Genomic DNA, 21,212 nt, shown 5'->3' on the forward strand with positions numbered 1-21,212 from the left:
AGCCTGGGCCTCTGCACCTCACAGGGCCCCATGCCACCACTGTCCTCATGGCCTGGCTGGGCTACTCATAGGGAGGGGTGAGTATGTCTTACAAAGCAACTTCACTGCACTCTAGGAGCATCTGCTTGCCTTCTGACAGCCTGGCGATGCCCCCACATTACTGCCAGCTGCTAAGTGACTATGGGCCACCATCCGCAGGCTACACCCAGGGAGCTGGGATCAGCCAGGAGCCCCACTGAAGAGTTGGGAAGAGATCAAACCTGCCTACGTGGAGTAAGAACAGAATAAAGAGACTAAATCGAGGCATTATTCACTCTAGAAAGTTAATAAGTGCTTGGCTGAAACCGAACAGAGTGCTATATCTTTGCTGCTTTTGGCTTTAAAGGTTTTCCATCTTTTTACAAGATGAGAAGTTATGGTTCACCTCCCCTGTTCTGATGAAACTCTTGGTTTCAAAATGCTAACAGGTTGGTTCTTCCTTCTTTCACCAGGCTCTGAACTACAGTCTCACAGATTGAAAAAAGATTTTGCAGTTAATTAGAATTTACATTTTCAGTAGTTAGGAGCTATCCAGGTTATTTTTTTAAGCCTTGATTTAAAAGGTGCATGTAAAGTTATCTTAGCAAACTGTAGTTTGCCTCCAAGATACCAGTGTTTCCCTTTAACCTTCTCTTTTGAATATGTTTCTGTGACCCAAACTGTTCTCTGTTAAGCTAATACAACTATAAGGATTTTAATGCATACTGACAGCGCACTTAGTAGCCAGTCCTCGTTTCTGCTTAATATAACTTATTTTTTGCATAAACATATGCATGACTATTAGTGCACTGAAGTCAATTTTAAAAATGCACAAGTTATAAACACAGCAGAGCAACGTACCAAACCTAACACGGAACACCCAAAATGTTCGAACTAAGACTACCAGTAGATTTCAGCGAAGCATACTTTATGTTGATCAAAACTGGAAGAAAATAACTGTTTATATCTTTGTATGTATTTATTACTTGATGCAATAAAGTTATTTTCATTAACATAAATAAAGAAATCTGAGAGTGGTCAGACAACTTACCTAAGGAGACATATGTTTAATAAATGGCAGAGCCAAGATCCAAACTCAAGTCAGTTGGCTTTGGTACAGGGCATGACTCAGTAATCTAGCAGAACCAAAAAGTGGGCTATTTCTAGACCCCCCAGAAATAAGCAGTTCAATTAATTTCATAAAAAACTGACACCTGTCCTTAAAATAGTAAATGTTACTTCTAGTCATCATGGCTAGACACCTTCAGACAATTTATATCTAAAATATACAGATTTATCAGAACATTACACGTGTGTTTCTAATAAGAAATGCTCTTAATTGAAGATGCTTCACTTTTACTTAATGATTTTGCATTGGTTTGAAGGTAAAGTTAAAACATAAATGATTAATTTAGTCTGGTGTAGAGGGAATGAATTCCTTTGTTCCATTACCCAAATTAAATACTACATATATTTAAAAATTCAGCTGCATTATTTTGAATAAAACAAGATGTTTTGCAAAGGCCATTAAAATGATGTTGGTGACAAAGCATAAGTTCCATCACCTATTACTTAACCCAAGTTAGGGTAATTCTGCACAAACACATAAAACTGAATACCTCAAATACATATTGAGAGTAAAAACAGAGTTAATTATAAAAAAACTTTGTCTTTAATAAATTAGACTGGGGGAGGGGGACAGCAGGGGAAGACCAGTTACGTTATATGAAGAGATTTTCTTTAAAACCAAGCTTCTTACCTAATCAGGATAACTAAATTAAATGAGAGATTAACCTGTTTTAACACTGAAGTATGCTTGGAACAGAAAGCATTTTTTAATGCAGTATTTAAATTAAACATATATAACAACATATATGTAAGTTAGGAAGCATAATGGTAGAACAAACACCCACAACCCCCCCCCAAACTAAGTTATCAACACCATTGAAACCCTTATGCTCCTCCTCATCCTCTACTCCCACACCAGGAGCAATTCTTCTCCAGCCTGAAATCATTCCCATTTACTTAGTATATTTACTATGTTACTATGTTTAGTTACTATGTTTACTGGCTTCCTTCCTCCACTAAAACATACTAAACAAAGGCAGAAGTTTTGTTTTTCCATTTTATCTACCAATGTGTCCCATGCACAAAGTATCCAACAATTATTGTAATAACAGAAAATACTTGATTAGACTTATTACTTGTCAGTCCCTACCCTACACATTATGTATATTAGCTCATTTAATCCTTTCAATAACCACCCCATCTATGTATCATTATTATTCCCATTTATATAGAGGAAGAAACCAAGGCACAAAGGAGTTACGTGACTTGATAAGGTCATACTCATCACCACTATGAAAAGCAAAAAATATTTCTGCACTCTTATCCTAACAGATGCTGTCATGTTTTAGTAATCCTCAGTCCCTTGAAAGACTGGTTATAACTGGAAATAGTTTTTTTTTGAATGATGAAAATTCAACAAATATATATTGAGCACCCATTTTGTGTCAGGCACTGTTCTAGGCACGGGATTCGGTATGAACAGAACGGACGAAAGTCTCTGTCTTCCTGAAACTCACGTTCAAATGGGGTTGAAAAGGTAAACACGACAAATAAGTACATATATAGTACGTGAGATAAGGACAAGTACCTAGGAGACAAATTAAAGAACAGAAGCAGGGATATAAAAGATCAGAGAGGATGAAGTTTTAGCTAGCCTTCAAGGAAGGGCTCCCTGAGAAAGTGAGTTTTGAGTAAAGACCTGAAAGAGATGATGGGATTAGTCATGGAAGAACTCTTCCAGCAGGGAGAACAGCAAGGGGAAATGCTGTATTCTAGAGTCCCAACGAAGTCAGGACAGCATGATGCATCATAGGACCGCGCAGTAACCAATACATGATACAAGAGATCTCTCACTTTCGCACTCTTGGTTTTCTGAAAGACTCCTCTTTTCTTTAAAGAAGCATGCTTACTGAGACCATCATTATGGTACACAGCGCATTCAAGAAACACTGTCCTGCACTTCATAGCAATAGGTATTACATGCCACTTTATATTCTAAACTAGTTTCTTCAAGGATTATTTTGGGATGCTTTTCACCTTCCAGTAAAAACTTTTCCTGTCTGGAAGTACAAATAAGTCAGGTCCTCCTGTAGAATCATCTGCCTACAGAATTTAAGCACCGGATATGCAATGATAGCTCTTTGCTGAGTCTTGCTTTGGATAGTTTCAAGAAGCCATGAGAATTAATCTCATGGGGAATTTACTAGAGAGCCGTTTAAAGCTACTTCTGACTAAATATGGTGGACTGAACACACTCATTTATCTGTATTTCCACCTACACACCACTAAAGAGATGAGAACCCAGTTTTAAACACATAAGGATACAGTAAATATAAGAGAGGTCAATTTCAATAGTTTCTCAAAGCTGGAAAAAAGATGGCAATTCATCAAGTTGAAACGTGAGCAAGCCGTAAAAAAAGTCCAGAGACCATTGATATGCAGTGAAGAACTCAATACTCAAAAAGTGCAAGGTGCAGACAACATAAGATTCTGCATAAAACAGACCCAGTCTTACCCAACTGAATGAGCAATGTCTAACAATTCTCTAGTATAGCCAATACTCAGTCAAAAGGAACCTGGAGGAAACAGAGACAGTGTAGGGAATTGAGGAAACTTGTAAAATCCTAAAGGATTACATGGATAAAATAAGAGGAGGACAACATTCAGAATACCAGAAAGAGCTCTTGGAAACTGAAAAATTGGTATAAGAGCATAAGTTAAAATATGCTAGAATAGTAAGTAAAGTTGAAGAACTATCTCGGGAACTAGAACAAAATACCCAAAAAAGGTTAATACGGAAAGAAAATAAATAATAGCTATTAATATTTAGAAGGGCTAACACCTTAACGAAATAAGTTTCAGAAATGTAACAATATGAACAGGAGAAAAGTGTCATAAAATAATTCAAGAAAACTTCCTAGAACTACAGATCAAGCTTTTTAAAATTAACAGAGCCTATCAAGTACAATCTGTTCTGTTATAAAACTTGTTTGGAACACACCAATTTGTTCCAACACAATTTATATGTTAGAGAACAATTAGAGCATAATGCACATTTCACATTTTCTTCTGTGTGATTTTGTTTGTGAGAAACATCAGGTAAACGCAGGAAACTGCACCCAGCTGAACCAAAACTGCACCTAGCAAAACGCAAACAGCACATATCTCAAACATGTAACAGCTACCTCAGTTCAGCACGTTTGTTATTCTGCAAAATCATGTTTTGCTATTCTTTTGCAAAGGATAACTTTTCTATATAAAAACACTCATTCAACATCTCAAATATGTCTAATCACACTGGTTCAAACACAAGCAGCATGCACAAAACAAAAGCTTTTAAATATTGAGGAGAAGCCAAAAACAAGGCATTTTGAAAGAAATGAGAGAATACGTGATGAGAACATGTGGTATCTCCCAAGCAACAGAAATAAAATTCATGTTGTGGGCCTTCCCAAACAATGCATGGAAATAAAAGAAACGCTTATTGCTAAAGCAATTTTAAGTGCTACAAAGTCAAAAAGAGCAACCCCTAAAGAAACAGAAGAAAAAGAAAGCTTGTTGAATATATGTACTGAAAAGCAAATAGCAAAAAAAGAAAAAAAAGAGAGAGAGAAAGTACTATTTATATAAAAAGGAAATAGCTAAATCCTGCAGGATTTGCTCCTTTTGTGCCAGTAGTAGCTGGCTTAGTAGCTTCAAAAATCTCTAACATTTCCAAAGCCTTCAGTTGTAGGGTGAAGCAGAGAGCTCAGCTAAGAAAACTGCAAAAATAATTTCCAGCAATGATACAGAAGCTAATTGAAGAAGGTGGCTATATATTGGATCAAACTTTCAATTCTGATGAAATAGTTATCTATTACATATACATCAGATCTGTCAACTGACACTGTTTCATATTCTTGGACAGAATTAGAAAACTAAGTTTCCAAGGACTTCAAAGTCTGCTCATATAAAAGTAGAACAAGTTCTAGGATCTACTTTCACTCTCGAAACAGATCGATGAAATCTTTGAAGCCTTTCCAGTCACTATATTCTATCAAATCTCATCCTCCTAATTTATTACTGTGATTCTATCAGCAAAAATTCTTAATGTTCTCTTAATAGTATGATCCCTTTCCTTTTTAATTCCAACTAAAGTATCGTTTCCAAACAACCTTTGAAAGCATCTATGATGTTGTTTTAGCCATTTAAGTCCATAAATGCAACTATAAAACATCTTCATCAGTACTGATTTTAGTGCAGCTTTTTAAAGAGTCAGATTTTGAGCACTGGAGTTAGATCCTAATTCAAACTTCCAAAAATCACTTCTTCATAGTAAAATGGGAGTGAATAATACATATTTCATAATGATGGTAACAGCAGCCCATCTAGAGGTGCCACTGCAAAGACGCTGGCTGCAGTTGGGGAGGCACGGCGGGCAATGCAGGCTCCAGACAGCCAGCAAGGGCCAGGAACTGGCGGGAGCCCCGCCCCTTACCAAGTTGGCAGGGCAGAAGCCTGCATTCTCAGGCACAGCAGCAGCCGCCCAGCCGCACCTCCGGACCTGGGCATCTGTGTGCTCTCAGGGGCCCAGGAAGCCCCACTTCCCCCATAGGCTTGGGAGGGCCTGCTCCTGCTCTCTCCCCACTCCCAGTGCCCGCTCTGATTTTGCAGGAAAGTTATGGCCAAGCCTGGGCGCTGTCCGGCCAGGTGTGTGCATGCGCTCGGGGCAGCAGCTGACATGCCAGCCACCCCTACTCTGCCTCGGACCCTCTGGACTTTGGGCACCGACAAGTGCAGGAAGGAGGCCAGGGTGGGGCTGAGGGCAGCTCCATGCAAGCCTGCAGGCACCCCCCAGTACAAACAGCCTGGGCACTGTGAATGGCATGTTGATGGCGGGAGGCAGACAGGTTCTTGGAGGCAATGGGGAGGATCCCCGGTGAAACCCCACCTTCAAGCAGTGGATGGCCTAAAGCTGGGCTACCAGTTCTGGGTGGAGTCCGTGGGACAGGAGAACTTAACGGTGCTTTTTCCAGGCCCACTCATGGTCATCCATGGACCAATCAGCGCATACTTCCTCCCTTTTAAGGCCATAAAACACCCCCGGACTCAGCCAGACTTGCACAGATGTAGGGACTACCAGCTGCAGGAAGGAGCTACCCACTTAGGGTCTGCTCGACTTGTGGGGAATGACCTGCCTATGGAAAGGAGCTGCCCACTATGGGTCTCCTCTCCACTGAGAGCTGGATACTTGCCAGGACGACCTGCCTGTGGAAAGGAGCCAACCACTTTGGGTCTCCTGAGAGCTGTTCTGTCACTCAATGAAGCTCCTCTGTGCCTTGCTTACCCTCCAGTTGTCCATGTACCTCATTCTTCCTGGACACGAGACAAGAACCCAGGACCTGCCGAGTGGTGGGACTGAAAGAGTTGTAACAGAAACAGGGCTTGCCACGTTGCAGGTGACGAGAAAGAGAGAAGAGCTGCAGCCCTTCAAGGAGTCCAGAACTAGGGAGTGCCCAACCCAGGGCTGTGACACCCTCTTAGGGGCTCTGCGGTTCCTGGCATCTGCAAGCTTCCAGGCACCACTGCATTCCCCAGTGCCCACAGTGGAAGCCACTTACAGTATGCCTGGTCCAGCCACAGCCTTGCACAGAGCCGGCGCCTAGAGCTGCCTATCCCATTGCAGCCAGCATACCTGGCTGTGCGCAGTGGTGAGACCCCACGTTCGTTTCACACACCCCTGGCCACTGACCCCTGGCAGGCATGGGATCCAGGATGGTAGCACAAGCAGAGAGCAGCCAGCCAGGCCAAGTGGGCAGAATTTGCCCAGAGGGCCTGAGCAAAACACCAGCAAAGGCACCATCAGCCACAGAGGTTTCTGGCTGGAAAAGCGACACCAAGGATCCCGTGACAGTAATACTGTTATGACATTTAAAAGAGATAACACAAGAAAAGAACCTGGCACTTTCCACAGTAATTAAGGTGACCAATTAAGATGAAGACCTTGTGTTCTGAACTACTTGGTTTTAGCCATAATTGGGGTTAATCAAAAGAGATCCTCACATTTCTCAAATTACTCCTTAAAATAGAAAGTTGCTTGAGAATGGCCTAATATAAAAAGTATTATTATAGATTACTTCCGAAAGAATTTTTTTTCCAATATGAAAACCACCTTTATACAACTTGATGCCCTTTTCCCTGACACAGAATAATTATCTGGAGAAGCAATGTGTAAGTGACTTCATTGTTTTTGGTAAAAGGGCAACTCAAATTTTGCCTTAATCCCTATGACATGATGAATGAGTTCAGAGGGTGATTCCTAATATTTTTACTTTATGTCTTGAAAGAGAACCAGCTCTTACTTCTTCACCCATTTATTTGATGTCCTAAACTGTGTTAGAGTCCTCGCAGCCCCTTTCATAGAGGCCATCTCTGCCCTCTTAGACTGTCCTCTAGGAAAAGCTATGGAGGGAGGCCCCGACCGCTTCTAGTCTTCTCTTCCCTGGATTTTGGCATATTTGTTGGTCCAGCAGGAAATCAAATGACCTTCTCCCCAGAACAAGGAAGGGGAGATAATCTTTCTTTCCCACCACAGCTCCTTTCCACAAACACTTAATTCACAAACATCTTGTGCCTGGCATTATACTAGTTACTGGGCTTCTTTTGAAGAGTGAAGCAGCCCTCCTTCTAAAAAGCTTTCAAACCAAAAAATGCTAGTAGAAATGTGTAAACAATGGTTTTTCTTAGCAGTAGGAATGATATAATTTATCATCTAGTTTTATCACAGACCAGTAGAACAGAGATGTTTTCAGATAAAAACAGCTTTCTTGTTATAAATTAAAGTTCAAAGAGAAAAGGAAAGGCAAAACAATAATTTTAAAGCAAATTTAACTAGGAGAGTGGAATGTTTATTGAACAGCTAAATCCTAGGTAATATAAGCATGGTACACATTATCTAGCTTAATATTCAATTCACGTCTATTATCATTGCATATACAAATTAGTAGCTAACTGAGACTATGCAAAATTAATTTGTTCACTCTCATACTGCTAGTAAGTATAAGAGCTGACCTAGAATATGAACTCAGGTTTTTCTGACTCAAAAATCTACCTTCTTCCCATACACTTAAATATTTATTTAGTGCCTACCTGTGGTAAGCATTGTGATTGGCCCACAGTCCAGAAGGACTGGTAGATTTATAAGCAATAATTAGAGGGCAAAGTAATAAGTGTGATATCTTAGGTATGGCAGGTACCAGGAAGGCATAAGAGAAGGGAACCGGGTAAAGTACTAGGTGGTAAGGAGTCAGTAAAGGTTTCACCAAGGAATTTTCTCCTGAATTAAATCTTCAAGAATAATCTTAAAATCATTAATTAGAGCAGAGAATGACCATATTAAGGAAAAAGCAGAAAATGTCCAAAACAGAGGCAGAAAGTGAAAGCATCATTATGGAAGGTGCCCAAACAGTAGGGTCCTCTGAAATAATTACAGAATGGTGGGAAATTAAGGCAGATAAATATTCATTCAGAGATCTTCTAATCCCCCCGCAAACACTGAAAACACTGCTAAGGAATCCAAAATTCACCCCACAGCACATGAGCCCCAGCCAATCAGAACAGATACCGGTTGTAAATGACCAGTAACTAACCAGTGCAAACCAGCGAAATATCAACCCTGCCTCTAGGAAACGCGCGCAGCCAGTGGCGTGTTTACTGCAGGGGAGTAGCCTGACCAGCTCTGTATTTTAGGAAGGCAATTCCTAAATATATAGCATGAAGATATAATATGAAGTATGAACAGAAGGAAGGCAAAAGCAGAGACCAGGAATAAATTCTGTTAAAGGGTTTCTGCTGGAGGGAGAGGGGAAATAAATGATTTTAAAAGAAGCCAGGTAATCAAAATGTAATCATCATTTCAAATGAGTCTATTACAATAACAAATAGGATTATGTATTATACAGAAACCATTATACAATAAGAATAATTCAGACTGGTGACTCTGCGATTACCCCCACAAATATATATGAATGTTATTTCAGCAGAGTAACAAGAAAAATTACTATCATTTAACTAAGCACCTTGTTTTGTTCAAGTTACATAACATCAAACATCTATTTTACAAACATTTTCAGAAAGGTGCTGGGCCATAGAAAATATGGGTCTATAAACTACATCACAATGGCCTCATTTAATCTATTTTATGGAAAAGGAAAGCAGACTTGTTCAACAAAAGAAATAAGTAATGACACATTTCTAATAAGCCTCTGAGTCCTACTCTGTGATCATTTTATTATAGCAAATATTCAAGCTATATATTCTTGCCCACACTACTATGGATCACTACTCCAGTAAATCAGTTACAAGCCTACAAATGGCAATGTGTACAATTACAGCACAAAAATCTAAATAAAAACAAATCTTACACAATATCAAGACATGTAAATAGAATTTAAAAGTCCGTATTATGAGGTACAAGATATTAGAGGTTCCTCTACTTACAGTATTTGTCTGGGTGCTTTAAGTACTTGATATAGGCTCTATTTCCAAATCAATAAGAGAATATAAAAAATTCAGAAAGACCCTCAAGAGAACACAAAATAAGTCATAAAACTAGAGTACAAGAGAATAAGGAACAGAAAGAATCAAGCATGGTATGTCTCAGATCCATTAGGATGATTAACGTGTTTGGGAATTTTAAAAAACTGTTTACTTATTTGTGAAAAGTAAACAGTTACAAGCTAATATATAATTGCAAACTATAAATTATAAAGATTTTAGATGCATACTGCACTTACAAAGAGTTTGAGGAACTTAAACAGTTTAAATCCTGCCAGTCATCAGTGAAAGAGATCACTTAATATTTTCTTTCTTTCCCCTACTAATCCTAGTTCTAAAATAAAAACCAAAGCTGATCATACAAGAAAATATTGCCTATGAGTTTCTCATGTGTTTGATCAGAGGGATCAGTTTTACTTGACAAAGTAACAAAAACAGACGTCACCACTCTGTATAAGCATAGAGAAAAAAAGTAATAAATAGATTTAAAAGCCACATCGTATTTTCTAAAATTATGAATTTTCAGCAAACAGTCCATGGAAATTTCTTTTAAGTGTGGTAATGACCTAACTAACATTCATACATCAAATTCAACTTATTTGACAAATCCACAAGCTTCTCACATATCTATATTACTCTTTAGTCTATCCAGAATTATAGACTAAATGGCTAAACTGCAGTTTAGTTACAGGTTGACTTTGAATTAGAAGTTAAGGTGGCTAAACAGCCCATATGTTAAACACAAAACACTTAAACTCAGAGGTGGGTCAATGCAAATAAAATCAGATTCACTGCTGAATTTCATTAGGAGGTTAGCACAAAGAGAATAGTTCTTTCAAATGGCCGTTTTAAACAAATAGCTAACTTCTTAAATGTGTGGCATTTGATTAAAGGATTTCATGAAAAAAATTGTATTTGCAAATTAATAGCCATTTGCTCTTAAGATATAATAAAGAAGAAAAGGTTTTACAGAATCCTTACCTATAATCCAATCATGGCAACTGTCAAAGAATGCCAGAATAGATTAAATCATAAGAGAAAAATTAGTCATTTCCCATACTGTTTACTGTAACTGTTGTTGAGTTATCTTACATGTATGTACCTAGCTTACATTTTCATATTCAAGCATGAAACCCTCATGCAGGCCTATGGAGAGTTTCACAGTGCTAAGAATTGAGGTGCTTCCTGCCAACAGCCAGCATCAGCTTGCCAGCCATATGAGTGAGCTCTCTTAGGATGGATCTTCTGGCCCCAGTGTCAAGTCTTGGGATGATGGAAGCCCTAGCTGACAGCTTGACTGTAACCTCATAAGAGACCCTGAGCCAGAACCACCTAGCTAAACACATCCAAATTTCTGGCCCTCAGAAACTAAGATGATCCTCATTGTTTTAAGCCACTGAATTTTAGGGTAACTTGTAATGTAGCAATAGAGACCTAATAAAAGGACATGTAAAAATAATAATAGTATTTCAGTGTGACTGTAATAGAAGAGGACTGGGAGTAATTTCTTCTACTTCTTAAACTTTCTTTAAGGTTATGTCACTTTCATTGTTCCATATGTAATGTTCATATTACTCCCACCATTTTCTTTGTAGAAGCTTTACCTAAGTCATTCACTCATTGAACAAATGCCTGTGAGGATGACAAGTCAGAACAGTCACCATCACTGACCTTATGGAGTTTATAGGAGACTTTAATCAAATTTATCTAGGCTTACAGATAGTGATATAATGATGAGTCTTTTTTTCCCCCTATGTTTCTGGAAGGCAAATTAATTCCTTCTAGAAGGCAAATCAATTAAGCGATTAGTAAATGGGAAAATGATGTTAGCACAACATAAAAGTCGTATTGGTTCACAGAGTTTTTTCCTTCACAAGAGCACTCAGTACAGCCAGAGAATTACAGCCTTTATCAAGAATGGAAAGAGCTCTCAGCTCTGCTGTATAGCAGCAGGAAGAATCTTTTCATTTGTATTTAACAAGACCTAAAAGCAAGCACTTCTACCAGGAGCCCCTACCAGTTTTGTGCTGCTTTCAGCTTATGCCAGGTTACCCTGCCTCTTGCACCCAGCCTTACTGCAGCCCCCCTGGTTTGGAGCTCCACTTCCTTCTGTGTTATATCAGCACCTGCCACCTCTGCTCTAATTAAAAATGTTGCTAGCATTTCACTCTTCTTCTTTGTGTATTTTTAATAACTACCATTAGAGCTTGCTGTTTTACTAAACTGGTACCAACTTTTTGTTTTCTCACTGCTCTGGTTACAATGTTGCACAAGTTGTGAGTAGTTAGCCCCCACCTTGTTTTCTCCATAAGCTGTCTTATTTTTAGCACATAATGCTGCAGAACCAGGTATTTAGGAACATATATGTCGTGGCATAGAAGAAATGTCTGAAGGAAACTTTCACAGTACTAGGACGATATATAACACAGGACCTTGACCTAATATGGAAATAGCATGTGTGAAGGTTTAAAGCACAGAGAGAGGAGTACAAGGAGAGTCTCCCAGGGAAAAAAATGCAGGCTTAAACTTTGTCTTTACCCCCAAAGACTTTGCCAGGCTAAGAAAGCCATATTCACGTTGTATGGCTGAAGCATTCCTTCTTCTAATAGGATGCTATGGGGGGAGAGGTGCATGACAATGGTGAGACTAATTCAGTGGTTCTCAACCTTGGATGAACTTCAGAATCAATGTAGGAAGCTTTTAAAAAAATACAGATGTTCAGGCTCATACCTCAGAGATTCAGACTGCACTCATCTTGTGTGAGTCAGTTCCCCTAGGTGATGTCAATGTGAAGCCAGGGCTACAAACCACTAGACCAGAGAGGGCACTGGCAGCAATCAGAGCATTGAAGAATAGCTCTTAGGAAGAAATTTTCTTAACAACAACAAAGCCCATGACTGATACTAATTATGTATTAAAAAGTTTGCAATTTGGGCCAGGCACAGTGGCTCATGCCTGTAATCCTAGCACTTTAGGAGGCCGATGTGGGTGGATCACCTGAAGTCAAGAGTTCGAGACCAGCCTGGCCAACATGGCGAAACCCTGTTTCTACTAAAATGACAAAAATTAGCCAGGCGTGCTGGTGGGCACCTGTAACCCCAGCTACTCAGGAGGCTGAAGCAGGAGAATCGCTTGAACCCAGGAGGCGGAGGTTGCAGTGAGCCAAGATTGCGCCATTGCACTCCAGCCTGGGCAACAAGAGCGAAACTCTGTCTCAAGAAAAAAAACGAAAGCAAAAAACTTTGCAATTTTTAATTAGTAAATAAGACTGTATGTTCATTTTTACCAACAAAATTTACAAGGATATTCCTAGGACACAAGGAGGGCTGGAAATGAACATAGCTGCAGTGTGAGGGCCAAGCCCCCAGGAGCACTCATCTAGGCTTCTCAAGAAGGCAGCACATAGGGCTGGCACCCAAGGGCTAGGATTTACGATCCTCAAGAAGCTAGGGAAGGGGTGTGGGGAGAGGGTAGAAGCTTAGAACTGGTACCAGAGGGATTTGGGTAAGCTATTCAGTGCGACTTAGCACATTCAAATAATAGCATGTACCATTTTAAAACATGGCCATCTTTGGAATGTCAAAATAAAAGATAAAAATGTATAAAGTGGTTTAAATACAGTCCTATTACATGGAGGTAGATAAGTGGGTGGCAACAGAAGTTTTCAAACTTGGTAATCAGAATCACAAGAGGGAATATTTTAAAAATACAGATTCCTTGGCCAGGCACAGTGGCTTATGCCTGTAATCCCAGCACTCTGGGAGGCCGTGACAGGCAAATCACTTGAGCTCAGGAGTTCAAGACCAGCCTGGAGAACACAGTAAAACCCTGTTTCTACTAAAAATACAAAAAAATTAGCCTGGTTTGGTGACGCACACCTGTAGCCCCAGCTACTTGGGAGGCTGAGGTAGAAGGATCACCTGAGCCCAGGAGGTCAAGGCTGCAATGAGTTGAGATCATACCACTGCACTCCAGCCTGGGTGACAGAATAAGACCGTGTCTCAAAAAAAAAAAAAAAAAAAAAAAAAAAAAAGAGAAGAAAAAAGAAAAAAATATACAGATTCCTGAGCCCAATGTCAAACCTTATGAATTCGAATCTCCAGAGATATAAAAAAAAAATTAGCAACAATAACTGCTATGGCTGGGCATGGTGGCTCATGCCTGTAATCCCAGCACTTTGGGAGGCTGAGGTGGGCAGACCACTTGAGGTCAGGAGTTTGAGACCAGCCTGGCCAACAAGGCGAAACCCCATCTCTACTAAAAATACAAAAATTAGCTGGGCGTGGTGGTGCATGCCTGTAGTCCCAGCTACTCGGGAGACTGAGGCAGGAGAATTGCTTGAACACGGGAGGCAGAGGTTGCAGTCAGCTAAGATCATGCCACTCTACTCCCGCCTGGGCAACAGAGTGAGACTCCTTCTCAAAACAAACAAACAAACAAACAAAAACAATAGCTGCTATGAAGAATGAAACTGAATCCCTCCTTCTCACCATATATAAAAATTAACATGAGATAGATTAAGGACATGGATCTCTGACCTGAAATCATAAATATTCTAGAAGAAAATCCAGGACACACTTTCTGGACACTGGCCTTAGCAAATAACTTATTACTAAGATCCCAAAAGCAAGTGTAACAAAAACAAAAATAAATAAATGGGACTTAATTAAACTAAAACTTCTGCACAAGAAATAACAGAGTTAACAGACAACCTACAGAATGGGAGAAAATATTTGCAAACTATACACCTGACAGAGGACTAACCTCCATAATCTACAAGGAACTCAAACAAATCAGCAAGAAACAAACAAACAAACAAATAACTCCATTAAAAAGTGGACAAAGGATATGAATAGATATTTCTCAAAAGATGATATACAAATGGCCAAGAAACATATGAAAAAATGCTCAACATCACTAATCATCAGGGAAATGCAAATCAAAACCACAATGAGATACCACCTTACCCCAGGCAGAATGGTCATTGTTTAAAGTCAAAAAACAATGGACGCTGGTGCAGATACAGTGAAAAGGGAACTGTTGGTGGGAAATTGGTACAACCTCTGTAGAAAACAGTATGGAGATTTCTCAGAGAAATCCCACTACTGGGTATTTACCAAAAGGAAAAGAGTCATTATATAAAAAAGACACTAGCACTCATATGTTATCACAGCATAATTCATAATTGCAAAGATATGGGATCAACCTACATACATACATACACACACACACACACACACACACACACGCACACACCATGGAATAAAAACAACACCCATATAAGAACAAAATAATGTCTTTTGCAGCAACTTGGACAGAACTGGAGGCCATCATTCAAAGCAAACTCAACTCAGGAATGGAAAACCAATACCAAATGTTCTCACCTACAAACACGAGCTAAGCCATGGGTATGCAGAGGCATACAGAGCTGTATAAGGGACACTGGAGACTCAGAAGCAGGGTGGGTAGAAAGGGGATGAGGGATAGAAAATCACCTATTGGGTACAATGTACACTATTCGGGTGATGGGTACACTAAAAGCCCAGACTTCACCACTGTACGATTCATCTATGTAACCAAAAACCACTTGTACCCATAAAACTATTGAATTTTTTTTTAAAGCTGCTACCATTTATTCAGCATTTACAATATGCCAGGCAATTTTCTAAGCACTTTGTATGTATCATCTTATTTAGTTCCTCTAACAACCCTAACAGTCACCTGGGATGCAGAGAAATAGCTTGCCCATGGTAGACAGATCCAGGTTTCAAAACAGTCTGTGCTCCTAACCATGACATTCTGCATTATTTAAGATACCTTCCACCCGCAACAAACCAAGTAATTTTTTGAGGCAGCTGGTATTTATCCAGTATTTGGGAACCACTACACTATGGGAGCTTTCAAGTCGCTTTAGCCATTTCACTCTTTGAAATCAGACACAAAATCAATATTCCCATTATTGGTCTTTATATCAAGAAGTATTATTACCTTTATTATGAAGAATTTACAATATGCTAAATGCATAGAAACAGTTTTCCTGTAGAAGATGGGCTTATGTCTAAGTTTGCTGTTTCTAACAAAAATAGAAATTTTATATAACATAGTTTTTTCTTAACCTCACTTAGCAAGTTGCCATGTTTTATCAATTCTGCCCTAATAATATCTTAAAGGCTTTTAAATTTTCTGTATTCCTACCGACATCACACGAATTTAGATTTATATCATACATCTTTCAGATTATTGATTGCCATATCATCTCAACTGGTCAATCTGACTCCAATCTCTCTCCAGCCGGATCCAAGCAAATCCACCCCGTGCTTTCAGGCTAATTCTCTTAAAACATTTCCTGCCTGTCACCCATGCAATTACAAGTCTGTTAATGACTACAGGGTACCTACAGGATAAGCCCCCAATCTTTATAAGCTGGGCATTCAAGATCTATAGCTACCCACCGCCTACCCATCTCTGGCTTCCCTTTTCTAAATTCAAATACAATGCATTTTTAATCCAAAATTCCTTCCGAAAAACAAATATATCTCAAGCTACATTTAAAATGAGAAAGTATTTAAATTGTGGGCTAATTCTTTAAATCCGGTTTAATAAAATTCTAGCTATCTTGGAGTTAAAAATGTTCAAATCTCATACTACTTCAAACGAGCTGCTTTTACTAATAGCTCTTAAACTTTTGGCAGAATATGTAGGAGGATGTTCTTAACACAAATTAAGCTCTTGCATCTGATCTTTCTGGTAATCTTGAGGTTCAGAGTTAGTTTTAGATGTCCAATTACACAAAAACTCTGCCCCAAAGCAACAGGGAGGGTTTAGACTGTGTTTTAAAGCACGAATCTTGTATAATTCACTGAGCCGGTTTGTCAGTCTTGAATCGTATTATTTTTACTTGAAAACACATAGTACCATGCCAAGAGGAAAATGTATCCAATCCTAGAAGTACAAGCTAGTGAAATTTATCTATATATTTAAGTCATGGAAGTTCCACTTACTCGTCTACTATGAAGTTAAAAAAAAAAAAAAAAAGTTCTACTACCAAGCAGAACTGAGAAGAGTCAAATGACCATGCCCTAATATCCATTTCAGGTGGCACTAATTTATCAGTTATTTCCTGTGGCTTCTCTGGAGCTCTTATAAAAGTTCTCCATTACCGCCTGAGGACTGAATGTAAGATGAGGGGGAAAAAAACCCTCTGTAATTTGATGATTTATGTAGCCATCATGCAAAATCCATATGAGTAAGAAAGTGGCAGACAGGTAGATAAACATTTTAGTGAGCCAGAGAAAGGACTGCTGCTGGAAACCATGCCCTCTCCTCTCCCCTTAACATAAGGCTCAACTGTTGCTTTCTTGTGCTTATGTGAGGTTAAACTGATTCTTCTTTTAAAACATTAGAGAAATATGCAAATAATTAATGAAGGGAACAAATGCGAAAGAAAACTTCACCATAGTCCAATCTTTTATAACAGATTCGCAGAACAACTCCAGACCTGGAAGCCTGTGGAAAGGGAAAGAAAGGTTCTGGAAAAAGCAGCATCCACAAATGAGCAAACCAAGAAGTCCAAAGGATGAAGATTTTACCCACTGCTTGTTCACCAATAAACCCACAAACTGCCTTGAAACAGCTCTCCAATTACCAGAGCAGGTAATTGGATTCGAAAGGAAAACAGATTCGTGTCTGGCCACATCCTTTATAATTAATATTATCTCATTCATACAAATGATGCACAACTCAGAGTCTAAAATTTTTTATAGGAAAGAGTCTTTAAAATTGCTCCATGAGCAGTTAGATTTGTTTTTAATATTCCCCATAACTACAGAACTCATTCCTCATGGTCTGGTGCTACCTTTACCATACTGGTGTTTGAAGAAGAAATTTTAAGGCCTCATAGTTTATTTTCCTTCCCCAAATACCCTGTGTCACAAAAGCTGCTGGGAGAAGGCAGTGTCTGCCTTCATTTGCTATTGAATTTTACAGAAAGTAGCCATGTTGTACCACACCAGAGCCTGGCACTTGACATGATTCACTTCACCTCCAACAGGAAAAAAATGTAGATAAAGCAAAAAGCAAGTTGACATCAGACCCAGCTTTTAAGAGTCAAGGTCCAGAGTCTCTGCTGGGACCAGTCCTTATTCCCTCCACACTACTGTTACTGACCACTCCATCTTAATCACATCCAATAACACATTCAAATGGCTCACTGACAACAGTTGTTATATTCTACTGCTTAAGAAATCAGGAAAGTGAGAAATATAGTTTAGTTTTCTGTCAAAAAAGTTAAAATTTAAAAGTTCTGGCATATAAAATGCGTAATAGCTAACCACCTGGAAAATTAGATTTTAGATAACCAAGGGTTTATCAAAGCAAAAGGAATCTACAAAATACAATCCTGCCACCTTGTGGTACCTATTCAAAAGTACGTCACACTTGACAATAAATTTTCTAATTTTAAAAAAATGTGCTCATTTGAAAAAATATTAATCAAGATAACAAAGTTATTTTAAAATATTAAATATTCATGCTGACATTAGCTAAAATGCACTGAAATTTGTTTGAAATGAAATTATTTCTCAGATCAAAACTAAATTCTCTCTTCCAACGTAAAATGTGGAAATGCAATTGGGTAGCACTTGGATGTCTCTTGATAAACTCTTACCATCACACTTTCCTTTCTGATAGTTAAATAGCCAGAATGTTAAATAAATAGAACTGCACAACTTTTACTAGATAGCATTGCTCGATCAATTTTTAACTATAAGTAGAGATCAAATATGGTAAATTTCTGTATCTTTACTAAACATACAATTTTTAGATTGTTCAGACTCTTCAATGAACCTAAATAGACTTAAGTTTCTTAACATCATATTGACATATAAGAGAATAGTTCTAAAATAGTGAATTAAAATACAGAACCACTGGCAGTTTCACAGCATCATCCACAATAATTACTTTTAGAAAACTGTTAAGTGATGACTAAGTCTCCTTTGACAAATAAAATATTGAAAGCTTATCCTGTGAAAATATAAACTACCAATTACAGGAGTCCTCCCTTATCTGTGGTTTCATTTTCCATGATTTCAGTTACCCATACTCCAAAAATATTAAGTGGAAAATTCCAGAAATAAGTCATAAATGTTAAATTACGTGCTGAAATCCTCGCTTTGTCCAGCAGATCCACATTGTATACACTACTTGCCCATTCGTCACCCAGTAACTGTCTCAGTTATCAGATCCACTGTCAGCATGTCAAAGTGGTTGGAGGGTTCAAGTAACCCTTATCTTACTTCATAGCCCAAAGTGCAAGAGTAGTAATGCTGGCATATTGTTATAATTGTTCTATTTTATTACTGTTGTTGTTAATCTCTTACTGTGCCTAATTTATAAATTAAGCTTTACCACAGGTATGTATGTATAGGGAAATAACATAGTGAATATTGGTTTTGATCCTATCCTCAGTTTCAGGCATCCACGGGGAGTCTTAGAATGTGACCCCTGGAATAAAGAAGGGCCACAAATGCAAAGAGAAACTGTGGCATTTTTCTGTTACACAGCATCCTTTGAATTAATTCTTCTATTTAACAAGTACTGGTCATCTCTTTTATCTCACAACTTGAGAATTGTTCCTTCTCTTTTTTCACATAAGCCAGCATGTTTTACCTTGCACACTGGTATCGACTCTTCAGACACTCATAACCACTGACATATCTGATTTCTGTCTCCCCTCTCACCCACTCATTCACACAGCACACATATATGTGTACCAGGTCCTTAGAACAGAAACATGAAAAAGCACAGTCCTCCACTGTAACCCCAGTACTTCGGGAGGCTGAGGTGGGCGGATCACTTGAGTCTAAGAATTTGAGACCACCCTGGACAACATGGTGAAACCCAGCTCTACAAACAGTTATTCAGTTGTGGTGGCATGTGCCTGTAGATCCAGCTACCCTGGAGGTTGAGATGGGAGGACTGCCTTTGCCTGAGCCTGGGAGGTCAAAGCTGCAGTGAGCCACGACCTAATCTTGAAGAAAGGCATTTTTTTTTGTTTTCAGGTGTTTATTTTTGAACATACCTTCTATCCCTCAAACTGTTCTCGAAATAAGTTCCACATCTAATTGTATAATTGCTTTAGTCCATTTTCATGCTGCAGATAAAGATCTGAGATTGGGCCATTTGAAAAAGAGGTTTACTTGGACTCACAGTTCCACATGGCCGGAGAAGCCCAATTATGACAAAAGTCAAGGAAGAGCAAGTCACGTCTTACATAGATGGCAGCAGGCAAAGAGAGAGAGCTTGTGCAGGGGAATTCCTCTTTTTAAAACCATTAGATCTCATGAGACTTATTCACTATCATGAGAACAGCAGGGGAAAGACCTGCCCCCATGATTCAATTACCTCCCACCAGGTCCCTCTCACAACAAGTGGGAATTCAAGATGAGATCTGGGTGGTGACACGGTCAAACCGTATCAACAACTTTGCTAAGTATTTATTTTTATAGCGTAAGTCTTGCTACAAAGACTCAGGATTGGCATTAACAGAAAAAAGTATAAAACAAAAAGGTTTATCAGGGATAATGATTATGCAAATAATTTTTTAATAATCTTTTATCTTTCCTGTCCATAAGTTAGAATGTCCAAATAATCCACTAAATGGCTACAGGAGATACAAGGATATCAGTATTATCTATAAATCCTTAAGTAAACTCAGAAAAATGTAAGATTAAAGAAAATTCAAGATGCTTTCAGAATGTGGTTTAAAACAAGAAATTAAAAAATAAAATTCAAGAAACAAGATTTGCAAGTTGATTTGCTTTAAATTTCATTGTTTTAATTAAGCATCATATGTGAAAGCTCTATCACAGTCCCTTCTAAAGTTACTCCATTCTCCCTTTTGGCTTTCTTAATAAAATAAATGGCTTTTCTTAGGTTTCTTCTTAAATGTCCCTGCAATTAGATATAATTTCCTCTAGAAAAGTGTCTCTCAGGTAGGGGTATGCTATCAGATTTAAAATATTCACTAAAGTATAATTTTAGTTAAAATTTACATTTTAACTAAAAATGTAAATTTTTAGTTTATATTTACATATATACATGTCCATATATACATTACATACTATATGTTTTAAATATACACAGATATAAAACTATATCTATATATATTACAATCACATGCATCTGATATATAATTTCTTTATCCTTCATCCAGTGCCTTTGGTACACAGATTTGTTAGGCATTTCTCTTTTAATTTCTCGTATCTTCCAAAGTTTTCATTAAATAAATTTCTAATTAAATCTTTAAGGTGGGAGGATCACCTGAGCCTAGGAGGTGGAGGTTGCAGTGAGCTGAGATCATGCCACCGCACTCCAGCCTGGGCAACAGAGCGAGACCCTGTCTCAAAAAAAAAAAAAAAAAAAAAAAAAGTCTTTTTTTTTGAAAATCATCACAGTCAGTTCTAAAAATTATTTTTATTTTTATTTTTTTTAAGACTAGTCAAGTGCAGTAGTGAGAAGTGGGAAAGAGTAAAACAAGGAGTTTAATCTGTAACTGACTGTGAACAATCAGTTGAGATAACTCACTCCCTTCA

The 21,212-nt window shown here is 38.4% G+C and overlaps 1 protein-coding gene across 2 annotated transcripts in view; it reads right to left on the reverse strand.

Annotated features, from left to right (window-relative positions):
- TSC22D1 (TSC22 domain family member 1) overlaps positions 1-21,212 on the reverse strand; it is a 144,137-nt gene that overhangs the window by 20,248 nt on the left and 102,677 nt on the right. The gene's annotated exons all lie outside the window — the stretch shown is intronic.

This window comes from Macaca thibetana, chromosome 17, assembly GCF_024542745.1.
Source record: "Macaca thibetana thibetana isolate TM-01 chromosome 17, ASM2454274v1, whole genome shotgun sequence".
Taxonomy (NCBI): domain Eukaryota; kingdom Metazoa; phylum Chordata; class Mammalia; order Primates; family Cercopithecidae; genus Macaca; species Macaca thibetana.